This window comes from Aedes albopictus, chromosome 1 (assembly GCF_035046485.1).
Source record: "Aedes albopictus strain Foshan chromosome 1, AalbF5, whole genome shotgun sequence".
NCBI lineage: Eukaryota > Metazoa > Arthropoda > Insecta > Diptera > Culicidae > Aedes > Aedes albopictus.
In genome coordinates, this window is record NC_085136.1 from 26,790,429 (window position 1) to 26,804,264 (window position 13,836).

Sequence of the window (13,836 nt, forward strand, 5' to 3'; positions counted from 1 at the left end):
CGCAAAGACAGGACAATCCAGATCCAAAACCATCAGGGCTGTGATATACTTTATTCACAGAGAAACAGACGTAACACAAATTACGGTAAAACAAACATCGTCACGAAAACGTAACTGCCCAATGCCAATAATCATGCCGTGTTTGGCCGAACAATCTCTATGCGACGATAGTGAGCAAACACACAATTGGCCAATCGACCACCTACACTGAAAGACGGCTTGCGGTTGAAATTACTATTTTTGCAGGGTCAATTTAAATACACAACGCCACTAAATTTGTGCAGAACGAGATTCGTTTCAATTCAACAGATCAATGTTTTTAATTTTACCATGGGCCCTATTTACAATAAAAAAAAAGTCTGTTGACAACCGGATTCGAACCAAGAACCTTAGGATCACCAGGCTCGGACGCTACCACTGAGCTATCGAACTTGTTGATATAAGTGGAAATTGAACGCAAACAAGAAGCGTTTGTGGGTCGATGATCACATTTTGCCATGGTAAATTTGAAAACAGTTTTATGCTGGTCATTACCGCAAGCCGTCTCTCAATGTACCAAATATTTCAATCAGTCGTTAAAAATGTGATCGATTGAGAGTGAGTAAAGTGTAACGTCTGTTCCTCTGTGCTTCATCTGTTCATGTCTAACGAGTTCATTACCCATCCCTACTTCTAGATGCCCCGAACAGAATGCCGCTAGGATTTCTTTCCATTTTCCTTTATTTTTATCTCTTTTAAATTATTTATTCATATTTAATAGTTTTCTTTTTCTTGCTCTTTGTTTCTTTCTGTTGGATTTTTTTTCTTCCACGCCACCTTCCGTTTCATTCTTTGCTGCATGCTTTTCTTCTTCTTCTTCTTATGTTTCACTTTAATTTTAATTACCTTTGAAGACTAGATTAAACAATTTACTCTTAAATATTTTCTGCTTTTTCTGTTTTTTTTTCTTCCGTGTTTTTGCTTCTTCTTCTTTGCCGTTGTCCATCATTATTTATATATAATTTAATATTAAATTTAATATTATGTGTATTTCTGTGTGTTGTTGTTTTACCGTTCTCCTGTGTTTGCACTCGCACTCGTCACGTTTGTTTTTTTTTTTTTTTTCATTCGTGTTTCGTTTTCTTGCTGTTTGCTGTTTCGGTTGTTCTGGTTGTTGTTGTTTTCCATTCCTACACAGACGCAGATGTGTGATTTGAGATTTCCAGGGTTTTTTTTTCTTCTTCTTCGTTACCATTCTGTATTGCCTGTGTTTGTGTGTGTTTATGATCGTGTCATGCATGCGCCGGCTGTGTCGAGTTCTGTGTGAGTGTACGAGTGTGTTTGGTGTGAGAGAGAGTAAATTTGATTGCTAAAATTGTGAGACTGGCTCGTACAATTCACATTAAGCTTGTTGCTGAGATTTATCTTGGTTTCTTCAATCTGCTTTCAGAATGGATTCTGGTGACTTGTCGCTGTCTTCGTGTGTTCATGTGTTAGTGTGTCATTGAGTTGTCATGTTACTTTTTGGTATTTTTCTTCAGTTTCTCGTCCGCATCGTCGCATTTTTTTGTTTGTTTTAGCTTAAAAATTTTCACAATTTTCTGATTTCTAATCGCGTTGAATTTCTTGTAATCGTTTGTGTTTATGTGTGATTGTGTGTATGTGTGTGTGTGTCTGTTTTTGCTTTGCTTTCTTTATAATATTTTAAGTTTTCTTCGTTCAAAGAGACAAAATACAAATACAAATGCACGCACTTTTACATATAAATATTCCTTTTGTTAAGTGTTGTTACTTGTTCTTTTCTTTTTACTTTAATATATGGTCACGTTTAAAAATTCAAAAAAAAAAATGCTAGATGCAAATTTGTGACTTTTACTTTGCATTGTCCTTCTCAACATTATCATCATAATCATCTCAACCAACGAACGAACGAACGAATGGGACTTTCACGCACGCACACTTTTGCGTCACCAATGCATTGTTTTAAATTTGATTCAAGGGGATTTTAGTGTTTTTTTTTCTCTTTTCTGGATTGAGGGTTGTATTGGTGTGTGTGAGAGTGTATGTATGTGACGTTGTGTAATTCGATTATTTGAAAAGGGACTAAAAAGAGAGAAAAAGAGCTATGCTTTCGTTCGACAATATATGTTTGTTTATGTATGTAGTAGTAATCGCGTTAACACGTTCTGGGATTTCAGACATTTCGCTATTCTTCTGGGTTCGCATTTCTTCGTTTTCTCGCCAAACGTTTTTTTGTTTTTTTTTTCCTTTTTATTTTGAATCAATCGAGAGTGAGAGAGTTGCGTGCCGTATCTGCTGTCTTGTTTTGGTTGGTTGGGTTTGCGTTTGTTTTCCATTCTTTACAAGTATAGGTACGGGTGATTGTATATGTGTCTGTGTTTCTGGCTGTATGATCTCTATTTTATAGTTATATAACGTTTACTATTTTGCATTCCAGCGCTTCTCCTAAATCGTTTATGGCTTTTCTTCTTCCCATTAACTGCATATAATAACAAGTGATTCCATCTCGTATAAGGTCAAAAAACGAATATTCAAAAATATATGTGTATTTAAAGAGATCTTTGTTGCTTTGCATATTCTTAGCTGATGGGTTTCTTTCTATACTTGCTTTCTTCTGGTAAGCTTTCGCTTTGAACGCTTTGATTAAACAGTGTGAGAGAGGAGGGAAAAATTCTGCTTTTTTATAACTTTTGGTTTGATTTTTGTTTAAAAAGAGGAAAAAGTGTGCGACATAATGGAAAGTTAAACGGTGCATTAAGTGGTGGAGTTTTAACTTTGCTTGTGTTAGTATTTTTATATGCGTTGTTTGTTAGTGTTCGTGACTTACATTGCACATTCGTTTCAATAAAATTAACTAACCGTGAAGTTTTAATTTTTTTCTACGATTGTTATTCCAGTAAAGCGTATCGCAAAGGATGTGGATCTAGTTCAAAGCTATCGAGTTTGGAAAAGTTGAAAGATAGAAAACACACGACAACAACCTAGAGCTATCGTACTGGGACGATGCCGGGAAACATTATGGAGTGTCTGTTGATTTTGGAGTAACGCTTTCATTCCATAAAATAACTTTTTTTTTTGCAATGGCAATGATTAGTGTTTCCAATGGTTGCATACCTGACCTGGCTGGAGATACCTTCAGAATGATAGGAAGTTATTTTTTTCATATTGGATTTATGAACCAATTTACGGTTGTAGTTCAACAAGTATCTCTTGGAGTTGATAATAACTTTTTCCAATAAATTTTTCAAAACATGACTTTGTTCCATGCACAAAGTGATGTCATCGTGGTAATGACCCACGCAATTATATTTGGTGAGCTCGTTTTATGTTGTTTTACACTTGCATAATCGGACTTATTACGAAACAGTTCTCCAGCATAGATGCCAGAAATACAGAATTTAGAACATTCATACAGATTGCGTTTTGTATGAAATACAGATTATTTGGGTTAGCGGAGTTATTTATTGTTGTATGGAAAACAGTTTTCTACGAGAGTTTTGTATTTAAAAAAAATCATCTGGCAACCCTGTTCCCCAGCGAGAATCGCTGTTCAAGTGGGCTTACTCGTTATTGCACAGTAAAATTTAGGTATTTAAAAATTCATTTCGAACAATTATTCTCGTTTTGTAGTTCGTCATTTACTTTCTATTGATGAGATTGTGCCATCCTTGAGAATACTGAAAAATCATGATTTGCTGATCATCCACGTGCATATTACGTGTAGTCAAGTCATGGCATATGTGAGTGCAAACGTCCCACGTATCTAAACATCGAATCCAACCGTTTATCGCCCATTGCATTATTTAGCTGCCTCACTGGAAGCCAAATCCCGTTCCTTAAACTTTCCATACCCTGTAGCATCTTTCTCGCCGTCTCAAGTCGAAGGTTCACAACACGACGATAAAAAATGCATCGCGCTTACGTGCAAGCAATGGTTTTTAAAAAATTCAAAACATTTCGATTTCTTCCGTTTCTGTGGTTGTACGAGCACATAGCAACTAGGAGCTCGCTTCCAACAGCCACAACAAGTTTCCATTACCATCAAGTCTATTCTCCATATAGCTTTCTAGGAGAGAAGCAAATTGACTATCATAACACATTTACGTGCAATGTATTGTTGTCGTGAATGATTATGAACAAATTGTCTATGCTACATCGCTACATCCCCTATTTTGCTTTGAAAATTATCTTCACAGAAAAAAATACAGTAATATTCAGCGACGGTTTTTGGCAGGTGACAGATTAGCTTCAGTCTGTCTGACACGTGGGACACGCTTCGTTCGTTGCTAGCAATTTAGTTGGTGAGCCACGTGCGTGACTTTCTCACTGTATCTAAGCTTGCGGGAACGTGTTAGTAATTTAAAGCTATCGCGAGCGCACCATCTCAAACGGGAACCGAATTATCTTCTTCCAGTATCCAATAACCTCGAAAAGAAAAGCGATTTATTAGCTGGCTTCTCCGCCCGCGCCCGTAAACGATGCCTACTACGCGTGGATTCGTGATATTGGATTTTTTTTCCGGCGAGAACCCTTGAAAAAATAATCAACTGGATGAGATACGCAGAACCGCGTGCTTGACGCTCGATGCACGGAAAAATCTTCATCCGTAAATCACAGCCCAGGTTTCGTGAATTGTTCATCACGTTTTCACCCATGTGTTTAAAAACGATCATGAAAACGTGATCTTAGTTGATGATGCAGTTTTAGGCAACCAACAAATTCAGCGCTCTTTTTTGCATCAGTGCGTAATTGCCCTGTTGTAATTTGCTCGTCCGCGATAAGTGGGCATGCACTTTGTCCCAGAAAGTTGTTTTTCTCGGCGAATGAACTGTGACGGAACCACCACCGCCTGCCAACAATAGGTCCGGTGAAAGCTCTGTAATGTGAAATCCGTGTTGCATGTGTTCGTGCTGAAGCATTGCGTGCCGTTTTTTCTACTTCTTCTGCCACCATTAACGTCCATCCACCCGTTTCGATTGGCGGGCGGTACGGGTCGTGCCCCCGGCAAGGTACACGTACACGATGAATGCCCCGTCAACACAAATCAACTAGAACCAACATGAATTATTAATGGTTTGGATATTACGCGAGCAGGGCGAGGGATTCCTACGACCTCGGTTACTACGGTGTGGGTTTGTTTCTGGCAGATAACTACAACAGCTGTTTCTCCGGAATCCTCATGGTTATGGCCGCACGAGAGGCACACTTTGCTCCAGCAAGGACTATCCACGACGACAAACGGAGATTTGCTCGAGGATTGACACCTGAAATGGCAGAAGAAAGCAAACCAGAAGGCAGGCATTAGAAATAGTGACAGACGTGACGCTTGGAGAGGAAGCCAATCTTGGTGGAAAGGTTTGATCGCCATACCATATAAATAAGGCAAGGTCAATTACAATTTCTGGACGTTGATGCGGACGAGTAAATTTTTGGAAATGGTGGCTACGTTACACATTTGTTTTGTAATACAAGCAAGGAAACCGAAGTGGCATTGAGAAGTAAAGCGTAAAGAAAAGAATCACCTCAATCACTGAATAACATTCAGCCGATTCAAAACGCATTCAACAGAATAACCAACATGTATTTAAAATAGCATTTATTCAGCATTATTGTTTTCTTCTCAACAGGACTTTTAATGCTCATTAGTCATACATAAACCCAGAGTGCTGTCTCATAGCAGACGTTTTTGTTCTACATCATTGTCTCCAGTTAGCCTCCAGTTGGATCGCCAATCCGGAGACGGCGGGTTCGATTCTCGGTCCAGTCGGGAAAATTTTCTCGACTCCCTGGGCATAGTGTATCATTGTACTTGCCTCACAATATACAAATTCATGCAATGGCAGGCAAAGAAAGCCCTTCAATTCATAACTGTGGAAGTGCTCAAAGAACACTAAGTTGAAGCGAGGCAGGCCAAGTCCCAGTGGGGACGTAGAGCCACAAAGAAGAAGAAGAAGATCATTGTCATAATCAAACACCACATAACCAATTCACTCGTACATATAACTAAATTCATGATACGTACTTTTACCCGTGAAGGTTACATCGCATAGGATGCAGCCAATGCAGTGTCGGCTTATGCGATTTGTGGTGCGCACTTTTGCGATGTAATGCAGCATATTATGCGATTTGATAACGTTAAAAACAATTCTTGTCACTTTCACATCAGTATCGAACTATACTGCCCCCACTCGCATAACAGTCCCATCTTTGCTGGGTTTCCTATTCATATGGGACTGTTTTGCGAGTGCGTCACCAATTGCTGATTTTCAGTGTCATGAGAACTAACTTTTTTATCTGTATTAACGAGATTTTTAGCCCTAGGCTAGTTCATCTCGGGACCCACGCTTAAGGACAAACGTCATGAAATCCCGCTTCAGCAGTGCATCAGAACTTAAAACAGTGCAATTTATTATTATGTTCTTTCTCACTTGTAATAAGCTTAAAATAAGAAGCTTAGGTGCGCTGGTTTTGTTTACGAAGAGATTTGTGCCCTTGCGAATCGTGAGTAGGTGTCAAAGTCGGCCATTTTGGGATTCTAACAAGTCTGTCCTTAACTAACCTTCCGAAGGAAAAACTCACATTTTGCGAGTTTTTCTGAAGTGGGATTCGATCCCAGGTCCTCGGCGTGAAAGTCAAGTGTTCTAATCATCACACCAGGTCCGCTCCACAGAACTAACTTTGTTACCATAATGATGGCTGTTCGAACGATCGTGTTCACTTTTGTTCATACAGTAGCACTTCCCTTGGGCGGAACAACCATTGCACGCCTCCTCTTCTTTCGTCCCTTGTAGGTGTATTTAAATTTATTTGAGAAAACTTATGCCGTTATCAGAAAAAGGGCAGTTTTCTCTAACTGTTACTGGTCAGATATTACATGAATAATGAACCGGTTCGAAAGCCGAGTGGTAGCGTGCGAGCCTGGTGATCTCAAAATTCTTGGTTCGAATCAGGTTGCCAACAGAAACTTTTTGGCTGTGTATGTGTAGACTAGACTAGAGATTGGGGGCTGTTCATAAACCACGTAGACCAAAGTTTGGCCATCTCAAACCCCCCCCCCCCCTCCCCCCTCCTAGACTTTTGTCCATACAAAAAAAAAGAAATTTGTATGGAGCGTAGACTTTGGCCAGACCGCCCCCCCCCCTCCCCCCAAAAAGTCTACGTGGTTTATGAACGGCCCCTTACATGAATAATTAGCTGTCCCCGGCAAACTTTGTCTTGCCTACTGCGTTGTTGACGTTTCGAGTCGGAGCTTCCCCGTTCAAAACGTATAAATATTGGATTCTGAAAAACTCTTCTTATTTCATTGTTTTTTACCTCATAAACCTTCCTTGGCTGAAAACTAACAGAACAAAACCAAGACGACCCAAATCGGACCTTTCGTTCGCAAGTTATGCGCGGTCCCACGTATGCCTCTGCATTTTTATATATATAGAAGATGAGACATACGCACAGAAGGAACGTTCTTCTTCTTCTTCTTCTTTGTGGCTTTACGTCCGAACTGTGTGTGTTCTTTGAGCACTTCCACAGTTATTAATTGAAGGGCTTTTCTTTGCCTGCCATTGCATGAATTTGTATTTTGTGAGGCCATTGTACTCTATGCCCAGGGAGTCGAGAAAGTTTTCCCGATCGGAACGGGATTCGAACCCGCCGTCTCCGGATTGGCGATCCAAAGCCCTAATCACTAGACTAACTGGAGAAGGCACGTAATAAGCAGAAATTCCCAATGATTGTTATGCCCTTTTCAAATGTTAGTCTAGATATATTATATCGCCTCATGGCAACATGAACGATCTTCGTTTATGTGCGTTTGTATGTATGTATATTTTAACGAGTTTATTTTTTGCATTTATCAAGAATCCACCACGAAAGGCTCAAAATCCAAACCGACGAACCGCCAGTCACAAAAAGGCTGATACTTAGTTATCACAATAAATAATATCAAAACAATGCAGGAAAAACTCCAACCATGCAAGGTGTTTTTTTTTTTGGAAAATCTCGACTTGACGATAGTACCGTAGAGGGCTAATATAGGGACTGGAACTTTCCGAGCTATGTAAGTAATTCTATGAACCTTTTCCAAGTACAGCTATCCTAGTAAATGGAAGGATTAATTTTACTCTCATTTCAGGATGCATCGATCGGGACATCGTAGCCATCTGGATGGAGGTTCCAACAGTCAGGGGTAAGTCCACTAAGGTATTTTAGCATTCGCTTACATTCCTGATGATGAAGAAGAAGTTTCGAAGTCCTTAATTTGAGAATTTGTCACCAATTGCCGACAGCAAACCGGCAATTTATAATCAGTTGCAAAGCTAACGCTCACCGCGCTGTTTGTAGATGTAGTGACATCAATGAATCAGGTGAGTGCATTTTAGAATATATTTTTACTAATAATACTGATATATGGGAACGTTCATAAATTACGTCACGCTTTTAGGGGGGGAGGGGGTTCTGTAAATTGTGACAACCTATACAAAAATTTCAGAGCTCACATACAGAAAGTGTGACATAGGAGGGAGGGGGTTTGAAAATGGACATTTTTTGCGTGACGTAATTTATGGACGCTCCCTATGCTCCCTATGACAAACCAACATAGACGACATGAAGTAAATGCTTTAACACTTAAAAGCCACGTGACAACAAAAAGATTGTCTTTGGGAAGTATCTGACAAGATATCTCTCTCAAAACATTAGATTAGGGTAGGGTAGGGAAGTGTCAAATTTTGGACCCTTAAAGGACATAAGTTTGAATGTAAATCTAAATCAAACAGATTCAGAGGGTGTTAAAAAAGCCTCAACTGTCCATTAAATATACAAGATCATTTCTGCTAAAAATTTGATGAAAAGCATTATAACATTCATTGAACAGATGTTCAGGGCAAAAAAACTTTATATAAGAATTCTTAATGCTTGAAGCTCAAACAGTTACAAACAGAAAATCGGTTTTTCTTGAACCACCAATTTGTGCAACCTCAGTGTGCAACTAGAGGCGAAGGAAAAGCAACTTTTGTTCTTTGAAAAAGATACAATAAAATCTTTAAAGGTGATCTAGCAGGCTATTTGGAAATTTTGCCCATTGCACAATGGTCCACGAACCAGATTTACGAGGAAAGATGCATTCAACGCATTCAAATTAGTTTTTAGGCAGATATGGTCTTCTACAAAGCTGTTCCTAAAAATAAGGCCCTCTTTTTAATATACATGAAAATTAGGGTGGTCCATATTTTCAAAGCAATTGGGAATCTAACATTTTTATATGCAAGAATAACTATATAAATTCTTCGGAGTAGTTGTAGATCTATCAATTTTGAGCAAGTTTGCTGAAGACACTTTTTATGTAGCTTTAAAATTGACCGATCTAGAGGTATTTTTCTGAATAAGCTTAGGGTGGTACAATAAAAACCGGTTTTCTGGCGTAAACTTTTTCATTTTCGATTTTTCATCAAAGTCGCCCAAGAATTGGTCGTTATCTCTTTTGGTTCAAAAGTTACAGGCATTTTTCTAAAAAAATCATAGTTTTTTAAAAAGGTGTTATGACGGGTTGGGGCAAACATAAAGCATATTTTTGCCCGCATTTAAAAGAAGAAATGTTGTTATAAAACATATCAAAAAATTAGAGGGGTGTTATTTTTGTAACTCATGTGAAAAATACTTGAAAAGTGCCTATTTTTTCTAGAAAATCATCAATATCTTTTGAACGGAATGACGTAGCAACATTCTCAGCGCACGTTTTTTAAAGCTCTAAAACTGGTTCTTAGACAACTTTGATGAGAAATTTGAAACAAAAGAGATAAAGGGTTTAAACTGTTTTGACCAAATTTAGAGCATTTTCCCATAGTTTTCATAGGGTGACGCTAGAATAAATCGTTTTATTGCTTTATCTTTTTTGTTTCAAATTTCTCGTCAAAGTCGCCTAAGAACTACTTTTAGAGCTTTAAAAAACGCGCATTTTCGTGCGCTGAGAATGTTGCTACGTCATTGCGTTCAAAAGATATTGATGATTTTCTAGAAAAAAATAGGTACTTTTCAAGTAGTTTTCACTTGTGTTACAAAAATAACACCCCTCTAATTTTTTGATATGTTTTAGAACAACATTTCTTCTTTTGAATGCGGGCAAAACATAGTTTTTATGTTTGCCCCAACCCATCATAACACCTTTTTAAAAAACTATGATTTTTAAAGAAAAATGCCTATAACTTTTTAACCAAAAGAGATAGCGATCATTTCAGCGCACGAAACGACGCGTCTTCAAACGCTCTACAAGTGTTTCTTGGGCGGCTTTGATGAAAAATCGAAAATGAAAAAGTTTACGCCAGAAAACCGGTTTTTAATGAACCACCCTAAGCTTATTCAGAAAAATATCTCTAGATCGGTCAATTTTAAAGCTATATGAAAAGTGTCTTCGGCAAACTTGCTCAAAATTGATTGATCTACAACTTTCCCAAAGAATGTATACAGTTATTCTTGCAAATAAAAAAGTTTAATTACCAATTTCTTTAAAAATATGGACCACCCTAATTTGCATGCACATTTTAAAGAGGGCCTTATTATTAGGGACAACTTTGTAGAAGACCATATTTGCCTAAAAACTAATTTGAATGCGTTGAATGCATCTTTCCTCGTAAATCTGGTTCGTGGACCACTGTGCATTGTTACGACAAACACACTAGTAATGCCAGATGAACTGGATGGAAACGAATTTCGTCTTAGGTATACCATACAAAATTACTATTGATGATCGGAAGACGGAACTTATGAGAATCAGGAGAATCAATGGTTCAACCAGAATCTGTTCTGTTCTATGGAGAAGAATCAAATGGACGCAGAACTTCAAGGAATCCTTCATGAAATTCTTCAGAAATTTCTTCGTAAACATTTTTCAGGGACTCCGCCACAATGTCTTCGAAGGATTTAGCCATGATTCCGTCAGGAACGCCCCATGGATTTGTTCGAAAATTATATAATGGATTCCTGACATGCTAACGGCACAGTGACACCGTGGCACCCCTCCAGTAGGTATTTCTGGAATTCCACAGGAATTCCATCAGCGATTTCTCTAAGAAACCCTTCGCAAATTCTCCACTAATTTGTTCCAGGACTCCTCCTGGGGTTTTTATGTGGGATTCCCAGGGAGCTCTGTATTCCTAAAAAAAAATCTTCGGCATTTTTCCAGGACCTTCTTCCGGGAATCTTCCAGGAACTACTTCTGGGATTGCTTCAAGTACTCCTTCAGGGATTTCAACGGTAATTCCACCGGGAACTTTTTCCGGAATTCCTCCAAGAGCCTTTTCTGGGACTCCTCTAGGAACTGCCTCTAGGATTCTTTCGGGAGTTCCATCAGGGATTCCTCCAGGTTATTTTTTTCTGTGCTTCTGCCAGGATTTTTTTCAGGAACTCCTTCGTGGATTTCTTCGACATTCTTTTCTGGGATTCCTTTTGGAGCTCTTTCTGGGGGGATTCCTCTTGGAACTCATTCTGGGAAATTCTTCTCGAATTCTTTCAGAAACTACTTCCAGGATTCCTTCAAGCTGCGTTTGGAATTCCTGCATATCCGTCTAGGATTCCTCTGGAAGGTAATTCTGGAATTCTTTCAGATTTTTTAATGGACATCCTCCAGAAGTTTATTAGGGAGTATGTTAAGCAATTCCCCCTGCAGTTTTTGTTTATAGATTTCCACATGAAGTTCCTACAGGATTTCTTTGAGGAAATACTCCAACAAGTTCCTTCCGGATTTCATCAGAAGCTGTTACGCGAACCTCGGAAGGAATTCCTGGAGGATACCCGAAACTCATCGAGAAATCCCTTGAAGTTCCAGAAGGAATTTCAGCAGAAATCCTGGCAGGAGTTCATGAGATGGAACCTGTTGGTTATCTCAGAAGAAACTCCTAGAAGGACCCCAGAGGTAACTCCCAGAGGAACCCCAAAAGGAATTCCAGATATAACTCACTGAGGAATCACAGAAGAAAATCCTAGAGGTATTCTAGAAAAAAATTGTGGAGAAACCACGGAAGGAATGCCTGGAGGAATCTTAGGAAAAATTGCTTGGGTTATCTTGGAAGGAGTAATACTTGCTAGAGGGATCTTGGAATTAATTTGTAGCGAAATTTCGGAAGGAATTTTCAAAAACATCCAGGAACTCCTGAAATACGTTTGACAGCACCTCCTGCAACCGCAACAGTCTCAGAAAATAATCCTCAAGCAAACCAGGATAGAATCTCTGGAAGAATCGCAGGAGTACTTCCTGGAGGAATCCTGACAAGAGCTATTGAGGAATTCCAGAAGATACCTCTTTAGGAATCTCAGAATAAATTCCTGGAAGAACTCCAGAGGGAACTTCTGATCCTAAATAAACCCCGGAAGAATCTCATCAAGAACTCCCTGGAAAACCTACAAGAGACTCAAGTTCGAACGCTGGTAAAATTGTTCTGAGTCCGAATCGTAAACAACAAGGCCACGAAACGTCAGAGACTTAGAAAAAATATCATAGCAACCACCTATGCACTGCCCTATTGAGATTCCGTAACAACAGGTTGCTAGGTGTCTACCCAAGCAATCTATCCAAGCTATCGATTACTATGTTTCTCAACAAACAATTTTTTCAAGAATACCTTTAGAAATGTCTCCAGCGATACTCCATGAGCCTCTGAAATATTTCTTGAAGTGTCCGATCAAAAAGAACCTATAAGTATCCAGAATTTATTCAAGAATCCCTAAAAAGTTTTTGAGGCATTCCGCCAAGAATTACTCCAAAGGATTGCCTCGGAAGTTTCCGTACTATTTTTTTCAGGAATTTTTCAAAGGACTTATTCAGAAAATTCCCCAAAATATAATTTCACTACCCAATTAAGCAGGAGGACCATTTTCCCCAGGAATTCCAGCGGAAATTCCTCCAGGTATTTCATTGGGAATTCCTCTAGATGCTACTTCGGAAATTCCTCTAGAAGTTCCATTGGGAGTTCCTCCAGCAGTTTCTCCGGGAACCTTGAGGTTCTCCATTGTGTTCTCCCAAGAGTTACATCGGGAATTCATAACGATGTTTTACAGGAATGGCTAAAATAATTTTATCGTGAATTCCTTCAGCGGTTCCTGCGAGGATTTCTCGGGAATTTTTTCAGGTATACCATGGAATTCCTTCAAAACTTTCAAGATTTCAGTCAAAAAATCCTTCAAGAAATCTCCCAAAAAATGTTTTTGGAAATCCTTCAGAAGTATCACCGGGAATTTTTTGAGGAATTCGCAAAGTAGGTCATGGTGGGATTCCCAAAGATATTCCTGAAGAAGCTCCCGGACGTAGTCCTGAAACAAATCACAAACTCCTGGAGAGTTACCGATAGAACTCATTTCCCGAAGAAACTCATTGAAACATTCCCGGTAGAGCACCTGAAGCATTTTTTGAGTAAAATTTCAGAAGAAATTTTTGAAGAAACTCCTAAAGGAATTTGCGATTGAACTCCTTCAAGAATTGCCGGTACAACTTCTGGAACAATTCACATCAAAACTCCGGATTGGCGGTCCATAGCCTTAACCACTAGACTAACTGGAAACTCTGGACCTGGAACTCTTGTAGAAACTCTTAAAAAACGCCCTAGGGGTATTGAAAGTGCAATTCCTGGGGAAAATTATAATTGAATTCCTGCAATAGTTACTTATGGAACACCCGCAGGACTTTCCAATGGATCTTCTGAAATAATTTCAAAAATATTCATGGAAGAATCAATGAAGGAAGTCCTTTAGGAATTCTCGAAAAAACTCTTGGAGAAATTATCGAGGGAACTCCTGGAAGAATCATACATGAAATTCTTGGAAATAACTCGCCAATAGAAGTCCTACTAGAAT

General features: G+C 38.9%; 1 protein-coding gene across 6 annotated transcripts in view; it reads right to left on the reverse strand.

Annotated features, from left to right (window-relative positions):
• Positions 1-702: 702 nt before the first annotated feature.
• Positions 703-13,836, reverse strand: part of LOC109428414 (calcium/calmodulin-dependent protein kinase type II alpha chain) — a 205,780-nt gene continuing 192,646 nt past the window's right edge. For all 6 annotated transcript variants that reach the window (XM_062844259.1, XM_062844262.1, XM_062844264.1 and 3 more), the window contains one exon: positions 703-5,264. The gene's annotated coding sequence lies outside the window, so the exon portion shown is untranslated. The remainder of the gene's footprint in view (positions 5,265-13,836) is intronic.